We start from the raw sequence: 12,632 nt of genomic DNA, 5'->3' as shown, positions 1-12,632 counted from the left end.
ATAAGCAACAGTTTAACAGAATGCCACAGACTAATCAACCAAACTTTTTGGGTTGGGTTCTCTTTTATAGTCTGCAGGCATTAAATGAAAGAAGTCAGTGTTCCAGCAGAAGGAGACAACGTTTCAGAAAAGGCATTGTAGCAAACCAAAAAAGAAATTTTAAGCGCAGCAGAGTAACCAGCGCACATACCTGTTAGCTCAGGTGAGTTTAAAAGGCTGCTGTTGATAACAAGGGCATTTGCTAAATAGATGGTGTGTGTGCAACAATATACTGAAAGGTCAATTATATTGTGCAGCTTATCTCACCACCTGTAGTTATTTAGGTGAAAGCTCCAAAATGCTTGCCTAATATGTCTGTTTATCCAAAAGGAAGTAAAAAGGGAGAGCTAGAAAGATAGCATTGCATCACATTACATGGCAATGCAATGCACAGTTGCTGAAGTTGAACCAAAATGAGCTTGTAATCTGGCTTCTGCAACTTTGAACATGAAAAATCCAATGAGGAGAAGAAAAGCAGAGCCAAAGAGTCCATCCCAAAATCCGACAAACAAGCAAAATGAACAAAAAACATTGAATTCAATTCTTTCTGATTTTAGAAACTGCATTAAAGAAGGGGTGCACCGGTCCTGGAGATACTGCAATACCAGGTCAATGCGTGGAGTGGACAGAGCAAGCTCTTTTTCCATCTCCCTGTTCTAAAAATCCATTTAATATATGGTCCCCAGATAGGGGACGTATCAGATATTAAACTGATAAGAACAGATACTACACTTGATCTTAGCCAAAAGGCCGAGAAGCGATAACCAGAATTGGTTTCAAACTACGGAGCCACCCAAGGATCCTAAAAAGTCCATTTGTGGAGATGAGCTCCTGGACTCCCGTTAAGAAACCAGGGGAGGAGTCCTGAGGAGATAATTTGCATATTCCCACTGCATTTTGGGGTAAGTGAAGAGTCTCCGTGAGCTCAACGAACACTGGATTTTGGCTGTTGGAGCTGAAAAGAGGACATCGGTAAACCAGGGGAGGAGTCCTGAGGAGATAATTTGCATATTCCCACTGCATTTTGGGGTAAGTGAAGAGTCTCCGTGAGCTCAACGAACACTGGATTTTGGCTGTTGGAGCTGAAAAGAGGACATCGGTAAACCGCGCGCCTACTGGCGCGCGCATTTTGAAGCTTTTTTTTTTAAGCTTTTTTCACTGTTTTCAGAACATTAACAGTAAGAACATGGAAGAGTCCAGGAGCCATTTGGTGAGCTGCATATCCTGCTACATGTTCACAGACTTGCCAGTGGAAAAGCCAAACTTCACATGCCAGAAATGCAAGCTTGTGTCCCTGTTGGAGGAAAAGTTGCGAAATCTAGAAGAGAGGTTAACTACCTTGAAAATCATTAAGGAAGGTGAAGAGTTCTTAGACAGAGCAGAATTATCTCTTCATGATTCAGAAAGAGAAGAAATTCGAACTGCACCTGAGGAAACAGAGGAATGGAAGCATGTGACCCAGAGAAGCAGGAGGATCGAGAGGCAGTCAGCACCCATACTGCTCAGGAACCAGTATCAGGCTCTCTCGCAGGAGAACCATGAAGAAATACAGCAAGATAAGACTTTGCCAGCAATGAATAACCTTGTAAGCCCTCAGAATCCTCCTGGATGGAGAAAGAAGAATGTTGTGAAGAAAAAACGGAGAGTGGTGGTCATGGGGGATTCCCTGTTAAGAGGAACAGAGGCTGCTATCTGCAGACCAGACATAACCTCAAGAGAAATGTGCTGTCTTCCAGGAGCAAAAATTAAAGATGTGTCTGACAGGATATCAAGACTCTTCAGACCTACAGATCACTACCCATTCCTGCTAATACATGTGGGGACAAATGACACCGCAAGAAAGGACCTGGAAACCATCTGCAGTGACTTTGAAGACTTGGGCAAGAAAGTGAAAGAATTGGGAGCGCAGGTGGTCTTCTCATCCATCATCCCAGTGGATGGCCATGGAACAATGAGGTGGAATAAGATTCTACAGGTGAACAACTGGCTACGTCGATGGTGCCGTCAACAAGGATTTGGATTTCTGGATCACGGAATGAATTACCTATACGATGGACTACTTGCTAGAGATGGGGTGCACCTTACGAAGACTGGAAAACATGTATTTGGAAGTCGCCTTGCTACACTCATCAGAAGAGCTTTAAACTAGAACAATGTGGGAAGGGAAGCAAAAGGCCAGAAAAAGCCATACAGCTGACAAATACTATTGAGATCTCTGCTACTGGAAGTGGAAAGGAAGAACAAAGACAAAACTATTTAAATAATAAAAATATGGGAGGAAGAGAAACCAATCACAAACTAAAATGTTTTTATACAAATGCACAAAGCATGGGCAACAAACAAGGAGAATTAGAACTACTAATGCAGGAAAAGGAATATGATGTCATTGGAATCACTGAAACTTGGTGGGACGATACACATGATTGGAATAAAAGGCTAAAAGGATACAACTTATTTGCAAGAAACAGACTTGATAAACGAGGAGGAGGTGTCGCATTGTATGTTAGAAAAGCGTATATCTGCACAGAGATTGAAGCTTCAGAGACTGGGAGTTCTGTGGAAACTGTTTGGGTAAGAATACAAGGAGAGAACAACGGAAAGGACACCATTGTAGGCATTTACTACAGGCCACCTGGGCAAGCTGAAGATATGGATGAACTCTTTATGTATCAAATGACCAAGTTCTCAAAAAAATATGACGTAGTGGTCATGGGAGATTTCAACTATCCAGACATTTGTTGGGAATCTCTCTCAAGTAAAACTAACAGGTCAAGCAAATTCTTATCCTCTCTTGCTGACAACTTTATCTTCCAAAAGGTAGGGGAGAAAACAAGGGGATCTGCTACTTTGGATCTAATCCTTATAAACAAGGAGGAAATGGTTGAGGAGGTAAAAGTGGCTGGGACCCTAGGAGGCAGCGATCATGCTATTATAGAATTTTGGATAACTAGAGGAGGAAGACATGTGAAGACTCAAACTTCAAGGTTAGATTTTAGAAAGGCAGATTTTAAGAGACTCAGAAAGAGAATAGGAGGGATCCAATGGCTGGATGTCCTTAAGGACAAAAATGTCCAGGAAGGATGGGAAATTTTTAAAAATGAGATTCTCAAAGCACAATCGTTAACAATCCCGAAAAGTAGGAAGAATGGGAAGCATTTAAGGAAACCAGGATGGATGAACACAGAACTTAAACACATGCTAAAAAGAAAGAAAGAAATGTTTATTAAATGGAAAGAGGGAGGCATATCTAAAGAAGATTATAATGCAGTCTGCAGATCCTGCAGGGCATGTATCAGGTTAGCTAAAGCTGACAATGAATTAAGGCTTGCAAGAGATGTCAAAAGCAATAAAAAGGGATTTTGGGGATATGTCAAAAGTAAAAGAAAAGTCAAAGATGCTATAGGATTTTTACAGGATGAAAATGGAGAAATGGTAAGAGAGGATGTTGAGAAGGCCAAACTTTTTAATTCCTATTTTGCATCTGTTTTCTCTCAGAAAGAAAATGTAACATCAACTGATCTTCACTGTCCTTTTAAAGGAATAGAAGAATCCAAGTTATCTGTAAACAGAAAGATTGTGAGGGAATATTTAGCTAACATAAATGAGTTCAAGTCTCCAGGTCCAGATGAATTACACCCCAGAGTACTGAAGGAGATCGTAGAAGAAATTTTAGAACCACTCTCCATAATCTTTGAAAATTCTTGGAGAACAGGAGAAGTCCCAGAAGACTGGAGAAGAGCAAATGTTGTTCCTATCTTCAAAAAGGGGAAGAAGGTGGACCCAGGGAACTATAGGCCGGTGAGTCTGACTTCTATACCAGGAAAGATCTTTGAACAAATTATTAAACAACATGTATGTAAGTACCTGGATAAGAATGAAGTGATTAACCAGAGTCAGCATGGGTTTATAACTAACAAGTCATGTCAGACTAACTTAATTTCCTTCTATGACAGAATCACTGACTGGGTGGATCAGGGAAATGCTGTAGATATAGTATATCTTGACTTCAGCAAAGCATTTGACAAAGTATCTCACACCATCCTTATTGAAAAAATGACCAAGTATGCAATGGACCAGGCAACTGTTAGGTGGATTCATAACTGGCTTAGTGATCGGACTCAAAGGGTGGTTGTAAATGGCTTCACATCCAGCTGGATGAATGTCTCAAGTGGGGTACCACAGGGCTCCGTCCTGGGACCTGTATTGTTCAACATCTTTATCAATGATTTAGATGAAGGAATTGAGGGTAAACTGATTAAATTTGCTGATGACACAAAGCTAGGAGGGATAGCTAATACTAGAGAAGAGAGAGAGAGGATTCAAAAAGACCTAAATAAACTGGAGCAGTGGGCAGCAACCAACAGAATGGTTTTTAACAGGGAAAAATGCAAAGTACTACATCTGGGCAATAAAAATGAAAAAAGCATATACAGAATGGGAGGAATAGAGCTAAGCAACAGTACATGTGAAAAAGACTTAGGTATACTAATAGATCATAGACTGAACATGAGTCAACAGTGTGATGCAGCAGCAAAAAAGGCAAATACAATTCTGGGATGTATTAACAGAAGCATACAGTCTAGATCACGTGAAGTCATTATTGGTCTTTACTCCTCTTTGGTCAGACCTCATCTGGAATACTGTGTACAGTTTTGGGCACCACATTTTAAAAAAGACATAGACAAACTGGAGCAAGTTCAGAGAAGAGCGACCAGAATGGTGACTGGTCTGCAAACCATGTCCTATGAGGAACGGTTGCAGGATTTGGGAATGTTTAGCTTGCAAAAAAGAAGACTGAGAGGAGACTTAATAGCTGTCTACAAATATGTCAAGGGCTGTCACATTGTAGAAGGATCATCTTTATTCTCATTTGCACAAGGAAAGACTAGAAGCAATGGGATGAAACTAAATGGGAGGAGACACAGATTAGATATTAGAAAAAACTTTATGACAGTTAGGGTGATTAATGAGTGGAACAGGCTGCCACGAGAGGTGGTGAGTTCCCCTTCAATGGACGTCTTCAAACAGAGGCTGGACAGACATCTGTCTGAGATGATTTAGTGAATCCTGCTTTGAGCAGGGGGTTGGACCAGATGACCCAGGAGGTCCCTTCCAACTCTACCATTCTATGATTCTATGATTCTAAGAAGACATGTTGTCAACCTCTAGATCCCTTACATGCCTGCACTTTTCGGCTTGCTGCTGCTGCAATCCACGCGTTTTAGATCTGCATAACTCCACCTCTTTAAACACAGCACCTTCACCCCCTGCTGTTCCCACCCGCCTCAACACCGTTGGAAGGGAGGAGAACCAATTAAGGCGGGGGGTGGGGTGGAACGAGCAGCTGTCTACCCTTAGCAGGAGGGCTCCTGATTACATACCTCTCCTGCTGCTGCTGCTGCTGGCTGTCCAGCAGCAGACTGAAGGTGGCTGCTGCTGTGCACAGGTATATAAAGGCTCAGAGCCTATTATGACACGCGCAGCCAGCGTTCCATTGCCACATTCCATCTACTGCAGGCAGGATACCTGGCTGGCTGAATGTCGCTGAGAAGCTCACAGAGACCGCCATAAGCAACAGTTTAACAGAATGCCACAGACTAATCAACCAAACTTTTTGGGTTGGGTTCTCTTTTATAGTCTGCAGGCATTAAATGAAAGAAGTCAGTGTTCCAGCAGAAGGAGACAACGTTTCAGAAAAGGCATTGTAGCAAACCAAAAAAGAAATTTTAAGCGCAGCAGAGTAACCAGCGCACATACCTGTTAGCTCAGGTGAGTTTAAAAGGCTGCTGTTGATAACAAGGGCATTTGCTAAATAGATGGTGTGTGTGCAACAATATACTGAAAGGTCAATTATATTGTGCAGCTTATCTCACCACCTGTAGTTATTTAGGTGAAAGCTCCAAAATGCTTGCCTAATATGTCTGTTTATCCAAAAGGAAGTAAAAAGGGAGAGCTAGAAAGATAGCATTGCATCACATTACATGGCAATGCAATGCACAGTTGCTGAAGTTGAACCAAAATGAGCTTGTAATCTGGCTTCTGCAACTTTGAACATGAAAAATCCAATGAGGAGAAGAAAAGCAGAGCCAAAGAGTCCATCCCAAAATCCGACAAACAAGCAAAATGAACAAAAAACATTGAATTCAATTCTTTCTGATTTTAGAAACTGCATTAAAGAAGGGGTGCACCGGTCCTGGAGATACTGCAATACCAGGTCAATGCGTGGAGTGGACAGAGCAAGCTCTTTTTCCATCTCCCTGTTCTAAAAATCCATTTAATATATGGTCCCCAGATAGGGGACGTATCAGATATTAAACTGATAAGAACAGATACTACACTTGATCTTAGCCAAAAGGCCGAGAAGCGATAACCAGAATTGGTTTCAAACTACGGAGCCACCCAAGGATCCTAAAAAGTCCATTTGTGGAGATGAGCTCCTGGACTCCCGTTAAGAAGACATGTTGTCAACCTCTAGATCCCTTACATGCCTGCACTTTTCGGCTTGCTGCTGCTGCAATCCACGCGTTTTAGATCTGCATAACTCCACCTCTTTAAACACAGCACCTTCACCCCCTGCTGTTCCCACCCGCCTCAACACCGTTGGAAGGGAGGAGAACCAATTAAGGCGGGGGGTGGGGTGGAACGAGCAGCTGTCTACCCTTAGCAGGAGGGCTCCTGATTACATACCTCTCCTGCTGCTGCTGCTGCTGGCTGTCCAGCAGCAGACTGAAGGTGGCTGCTGCTGTGCACAGGTATATAAAGGCTCAGAGCCTATTATGACACGCGCAGCCAGCGTTCCATTGCCACATTCCATCTACTGCAGGCAGGATACCTGGCTGGCTGAATGTCGCTGAGAAGCTCACAGAGACCGCCATAAGCAACAGTTTAACAGAATGCCACAGACTAATCAACCAAACTTTTTGGGTTGGGTTCTCTTTTATAGTCTGCAGGCATTAAATGAAAGAAGTCAGTGTTCCAGCAGAAGGAGACAACGTTTCAGAAAAGGCATTGTAGCAAACCAAAAAAGAAATTTTAAGCGCAGCAGAGTAACCAGCGCACATACCTGTTAGCTCAGGTGAGTTTAAAAGGCTGCTGTTGATAACAAGGGCATTTGCTAAATAGATGGTGTGTGTGCAACAATATACTGAAAGGTCAATTATATTGTGCAGCTTATCTCACCACCTGTAGTTATTTAGGTGAAAGCTCCAAAATGCTTGCCTAATATGTCTGTTTATCCAAAAGGAAGTAAAAAGGGAGAGCTAGAAAGATAGCATTGCATCACATTACATGGCAATGCAATGCACAGTTGCTGAAGTTGAACCAAAATGAGCTTGTAATCTGGCTTCTGCAACTTTGAACATGAAAAATCCAATAAGGAGAAGAAAAGCAGAGCCAAAGAGTCCATCCCAAAATCCGACAAACAAGCAAAATGAACAAAAAACATTGAATTCAATTCTTTCTGATTTTAGAAACTGCATTAAAGAAGGGGTGCACCGGTCCTGGAGATACTGCAATACCAGGTCAATGCGTGGAGTGGACAGAGCAAGCTCTTTTTCCATCTCCCTGTTCTAAAAATCCATTTAATATATGGTCCCCAGATAGGGGACGTATCAGATATTAAACTGATAAGAACAGATACTACACTTGATCTTAGCCAAAAGGCCGAGAAGCGATAACCAGAATTGGTTTCAAACTACGGAGCCACCCAAGGATCCTAAAAAGTCCATTTGTGGAGATGAGCTCCTGGACTCCCGTTAAGAAGACATGTTGTCAACCTCTAGATCCCTTACATGCCTGCACTTTTCGGCTTGCTGCTGCTGCAATCCACGCGTTTTAGATCTGCATAACTCCACCTCTTTAAACACAGCACCTTCACCCCCTGCTGTTCCCACCCGCCTCAACACCGTTGGAAGGGAGGAGAACCAATTAAGGCGGGGGGTGGGGTGGAACGAGCAGCTGTCTACCCTTAGCAGGAGGGCTCCTGATTACATACCTCTCCTGCTGCTGCTGCTGCTGGCTGTCCAGCAGCAGACTGAAGGTGGCTGCTGCTGTGCACAGGTATATAAAGGCTCAGAGCCTATTATGACACGCGCAGCCAGCGTTCCATTGCCACATTCCATCTACTGCAGGCAGGATACCTGGCTGGCTGAATGTCGCTGAGAAGCTCACAGAGACCGCCATAAGCAACAGTTTAACAGAATGCCACAGACTAATCAACCAAACTTTTTGGGTTGGGTTCTCTTTTATAGTCTGCAGGCATTAAATGAAAGAAGTCAGTGTTCCAGCAGAAGGAGACAACGTTTCAGAAAAGGCATTGTAGCAAACCAAACAAGAAATTTTAAGCGCAGCAGAGTAACCAGCGCACATACCTGTTAGCTCAGGTGAGTTTAAAAGGCTGCTGTTGATAACAAGGGCATTTGCTAAATAGATGGTGTGTGTGCAACAATATACTGAAAGGTCAATTATATTGTGCAGCTTATCTCACCACCTGTAGTTATTTAGGTGAAAGCTCCAAAATGCTTGCCTAATATGTCTGTTTATCCAAAAGGAAGTAAAAAGGGAGAGCTAGAAAGATAGCATTGCATCACATTACATGGCAATGCAATGCACAGTTGCTGAAGTTGAACCAAAATGAGCTTGTAATCTGGCTTCTGCAACTTTGAACATGAAAAATCCAATGAGGAGAAGAAAAGCAGAGCCAAAGAGTCCATCCCAAAATCCGACAAACAAGCAAAATGAACAAAAAACATTGAATTCAATTCTTTCTGATTTTAGAAACTGCATTAAAGAAGGGGTGCACCGGTCCTGGAGATACTGCAATACCAGGTCAATGCGTGGAGTGGACAGAGCAAGCTCTTTTTCCATCTCCCTGTTCTAAAAATCCATTTAATATATGGTCCCCAGATAGGGGACGTATCAGATATTAAACTGATAAGAACAGATACTACACTTGATCTTAGCCAAAAGGCCGAGAAGCGATAACCAGAATTGGTTTCAAACTACGGAGCCACCCAAGGATCCTAAAAAGTCCATTTGTGGAGATGAGCTCCTGGACTCCCGTTAAGAAGACATGTTGTCAACCTCTAGATCCCTTACATGCCTGCACTTTTCGGCTTGCTGCTGCTGCAATCCACGCGTTTTAGATCTGCATAACTCCACCTCTTTAAACACAGCACCTTCACCCCCTGCTGTTCCCACCCGCCTCAACACCGTTGGAAGGGAGGAGAACCAATTAAGGCGGGGGGTGGGGTGGAACGAGCAGCTGTCTACCCTTAGCAGGAGGGCTCCTGATTACATACCTCTCCTGCTGCTGCTGCTGCTGGCTGTCCAGCAGCAGACTGAAGGTGGCTGCTGCTGTGCACAGGTATATAAAGGCTCAGAGCCTATTATGACACGCGCAGCCAGCGTTCCATTGCCACATTCCATCTACTGCAGGCAGGATACCTGGCTGGCTGAATGTCGCTGAGAAGCTCACAGAGACCGCCATAAGCAACAGTTTAACAGAATGCCACAGACTAATCAACCAAACTTTTTGGGTTGGGTTCTCTTTTATAGTCTGCAGGCATTAAATGAAAGAAGTCAGTGTTCCAGCAGAAGGAGACAACGTGTCAGAAAAGGCATTGTAGCAAACCAAAAAAGAAATTTTAAGCGCAGCAGAGTAACCAGCGCACATACCTGTTAGCTCAGGTGAGTTTAAAAGGCTGCTGTTGATAACAAGGGCATTTGCTAAATAGATGGTGTGTGTGCAACAATATACTGAAAGGTCAATTATATTGTGCAGCTTATCTCACCACCTGTAGTTATTTAGGTGAAAGCTCCAAAATGCTTGCCTAATATGTCTGTTTATCCAAAAGGAAGTAAAAAGGGAGAGCTAGAAAGATAGCATTGCATCACATTACATGGCAATGCAATGCACAGTTGCTGAAGTTGAACCAAAATGAGCTTGTAATCTGGCTTCTGCAACTTTGAACATGAAAAATCCAATGAGGAGAAGAAAAGCAGAGCCAAAGAGTCCATCCCAAAATCCGACAAACAAGCAAAATGAACAAAAAACATTGAATTCAATTCTTTCTGATTTTAGAAACTGCATTAAAGAAGGGGTGCACCGGTCCTGGAGATACTGCAATACCAGGTCAATGCGTGGAGTGGACAGAGCAAGCTCTTTTTCCATCTCCCTGTTCTAAAAATCCATTTAATATATGGTCCCCAGATAGGGGACGTATCAGATATTAAACTGATAAGAACAGATACTACACTTGATCTTAGCCAAAAGGCCGAGAAGCGATAACCAGAATTGGTTTCAAACTACGGAGCCACCCAAGGATCCTAAAAAGTCCATTTGTGGAGATGAGCTCCTGGACTCCCGTTAAGAAGACATGTTGTCAACCTCTAGATCCCTTACATGCCTGCACTTTTCGGCTTGCTGCTGCTGCAATCCACGCGTTTTAGATCTGCATAACTCCACCTCTTTAAACACAGCACCTTCACCCCCTGCTGTTCCCACCCGCCTCAACACCGTTGGAAGGGAGGAGAACCAATTAAGGCGGGGGGTGGGGTGGAACGAGCAGCTGTCTACCCTTAGCAGGAGGGCTCCTGATTACATACCTCTCCTGCTGCTGCTGCTGCTGGCTGTCCAGCAGCAGACTGAAGGTGGCTGCTGCTGTGCACAGGTATATAAAGGCTCAGAGCCTATTATGACACGCGCAGCCAGCGTTCCATTGCCACATTCCATCTACTGCAGGCAGGATACCTGGCTGGCTGAATGTCGCTGAGAAGCTCACAGAGACCGCCATAAGCAACAGTTTAACAGAATGCCACAGACTAATCAACCAAACTTTTTGGGTTGGGTTCTCTTTTATAGTCTGCAGGCATTAAATGAAAGAAGTCAGTGTTCCAGCAGAAGGAGACAACGTTTCAGAAAAGGCATTGTAGCAAACCAAAAAAGAAATTTTAAGCGCAGCAGAGTAACCAGCGCACATACCTGTTAGCTCAGGTGAGTTTAAAAGGCTGCTGTTGATAACAAGGGCATTTGCTAAATAGATGGTGTGTGTGCAACAATATACTGAAAGGTCAATTATATTGTGCAGCTTATCTCACCACCTGTAGTTATTTAGGTGAAAGCTCCAAAATGCTTGCCTAATATGTCTGTTTATCCAAAAGGAAGTAAAAAGGGAGAGCTAGAAAGATAGCATTGCATCACATTACATGGCAATGCAATGCACAGTTGCTGAAGTTGAACCAAAATGAGCTTGTAATCTGGCTTCTGCAACTTTGAACATGAAAAATCCAATAAGGAGAAGAAAAGCAGAGCCAAAGAGTCCATCCCAAAATCCGACAAACAAGCAAAATGAACAAAAAACATTGAATTCAATTCTTTCTGATTTTAGAAACTGCATTAAAGAAGGGGTGCACCGGTCCTGGAGATACTGCAATACCAGGTCAATGCGTGGAGTGGACAGAGCAAGCTCTTTTTCCATCTCCCTGTTCTAAAAATCCATTTAATATATGGTCCCCAGATAGGGGACGTATCAGATATTAAACTGATAAGAACAGATACTACACTTGATCTTAGCCAAAAGGCCGAGAAGCGATAACCAGAATTGGTTTCAAACTACGGAGCCACCCAAGGATCCTAAAAAGTCCATTTGTGGAGATGAGCTCCTGGACTCCCGTTAAGAAGACATGTTGTCAACCTCTAGATCCCTTACATGCCTGCACTTTTCGGCTTGCTGCTGCTGCAATCCACGCGTTTTAGATCTGCATAACTCCACCTCTTTAAACACAGCACCTTCACCCCCTGCTGTTCCCACCCGCCTCAACACCGTTGGAAGGGAGGAGAACCAATTAAGGCGGGGGGTGGGGTGGAACGAGCAGCTGTCTACCCTTAGCAGGAGGGCTCCTGATTACATACCTCTCCTGCTGCTGCTGCTGCTGGCTGTCCAGCAGCAGACTGAAGGTGGCTGCTGCTGTGCACAGGTATATAAAGGCTCAGAGCCTATTATGACACGCGCAGCCAGCGTTCCATTGCCACATTCCATCTACTGCAGGCAGGATACCTGGCTGGCTGAATGTCGCTGAGAAGCTCACAGAGACCGCCATAAGCAACAGTTTAACAGAATGCCACAGACTAATCAACCAAACTTTTTGGGTTGGGTTCTCTTTTATAGTCTGCAGGCATTAAATGAAAGAAGTCAGTGTTCCAGCAGAAGGAGACAACGTTTCAGAAAAGGCATTGTAGCAAACCAAAAAAGAAATTTTAAGCGCAGCAGAGTAACCAGCGCACATACCTGTTAGCTCAGGTGAGTTTAAAAGGCTGCTGTTGATAACAAGGGCATTTGCTAAATAGATGGTGTGTGTGCAACAATATACTGAAAGGTCAATTATATTGTGCAGCTTATCTCACCACCTGTAGTTATTTAGGTGAAAGCTCCAAAATGCTTGCCTAATATGTCTGTTTATCCAAAAGGAAGTAAAAAGGGAGAGCTAGAAAGATAGCATTGCATCACATTACATGGCAATGCAATGCACAGTTGCTGAAGTTGAACCAAAATGAGCTTGTAATCTGGCTTCTGCAACTTTGAACATGAAAAATC

At 43.4% G+C, this 12,632-nt stretch overlaps 6 non-coding genes across 6 annotated transcripts; all 6 read right to left on the bottom strand.

Moving 5' to 3' along the window:
• Positions 1–610: 610 nt before the first annotated feature.
• Positions 611–801, bottom strand: LOC141215618 (U2 spliceosomal RNA). Its single transcript, XR_012284678.1, has one exon. It is a non-coding gene; the product is annotated as a U2 spliceosomal RNA (small nuclear RNA).
• Positions 802–6,216: 5,415 nt separating this feature from the next.
• On the bottom strand, positions 6,217–6,407 carry LOC141215617 (U2 spliceosomal RNA). Its single transcript, XR_012284677.1, has one exon. It is a non-coding gene; the product is annotated as a U2 spliceosomal RNA (small nuclear RNA).
• A 1,115-nt stretch (positions 6,408–7,522) lies between these two features.
• On the bottom strand, positions 7,523–7,713 carry LOC141215616 (U2 spliceosomal RNA). The gene has a single exon (XR_012284676.1). It is a non-coding gene; the product is annotated as a U2 spliceosomal RNA (small nuclear RNA).
• A 1,115-nt stretch (positions 7,714–8,828) lies between these two features.
• On the bottom strand, positions 8,829–9,019 carry LOC141215615 (U2 spliceosomal RNA). The gene has a single exon (XR_012284675.1). It is a non-coding gene; the product is annotated as a U2 spliceosomal RNA (small nuclear RNA).
• A 1,115-nt stretch (positions 9,020–10,134) lies between these two features.
• Positions 10,135–10,325, bottom strand: LOC141215614 (U2 spliceosomal RNA). Its single transcript, XR_012284674.1, has one exon. It is a non-coding gene; the product is annotated as a U2 spliceosomal RNA (small nuclear RNA).
• A 1,115-nt stretch (positions 10,326–11,440) lies between these two features.
• LOC141215612 (U2 spliceosomal RNA) lies at positions 11,441–11,631 on the bottom strand. Its single transcript, XR_012284673.1, has one exon. It is a non-coding gene; the product is annotated as a U2 spliceosomal RNA (small nuclear RNA).
• Positions 11,632–12,632: the final 1,001 nt, after the last annotated feature.

The sequence above is a fragment of the Phyllobates terribilis genome, unplaced genomic scaffold (genome assembly GCF_046119375.1).
Source record: "Phyllobates terribilis strain yellow unplaced genomic scaffold, ASM4611937v1 Scaffold_236__1_contigs__length_3049075, whole genome shotgun sequence".
NCBI classification, from domain to species: Eukaryota; Metazoa; Chordata; class Amphibia; order Anura; family Dendrobatidae; genus Phyllobates; species Phyllobates terribilis.
This window is presented reverse-complemented; position numbering and strand designations above follow the sequence as displayed.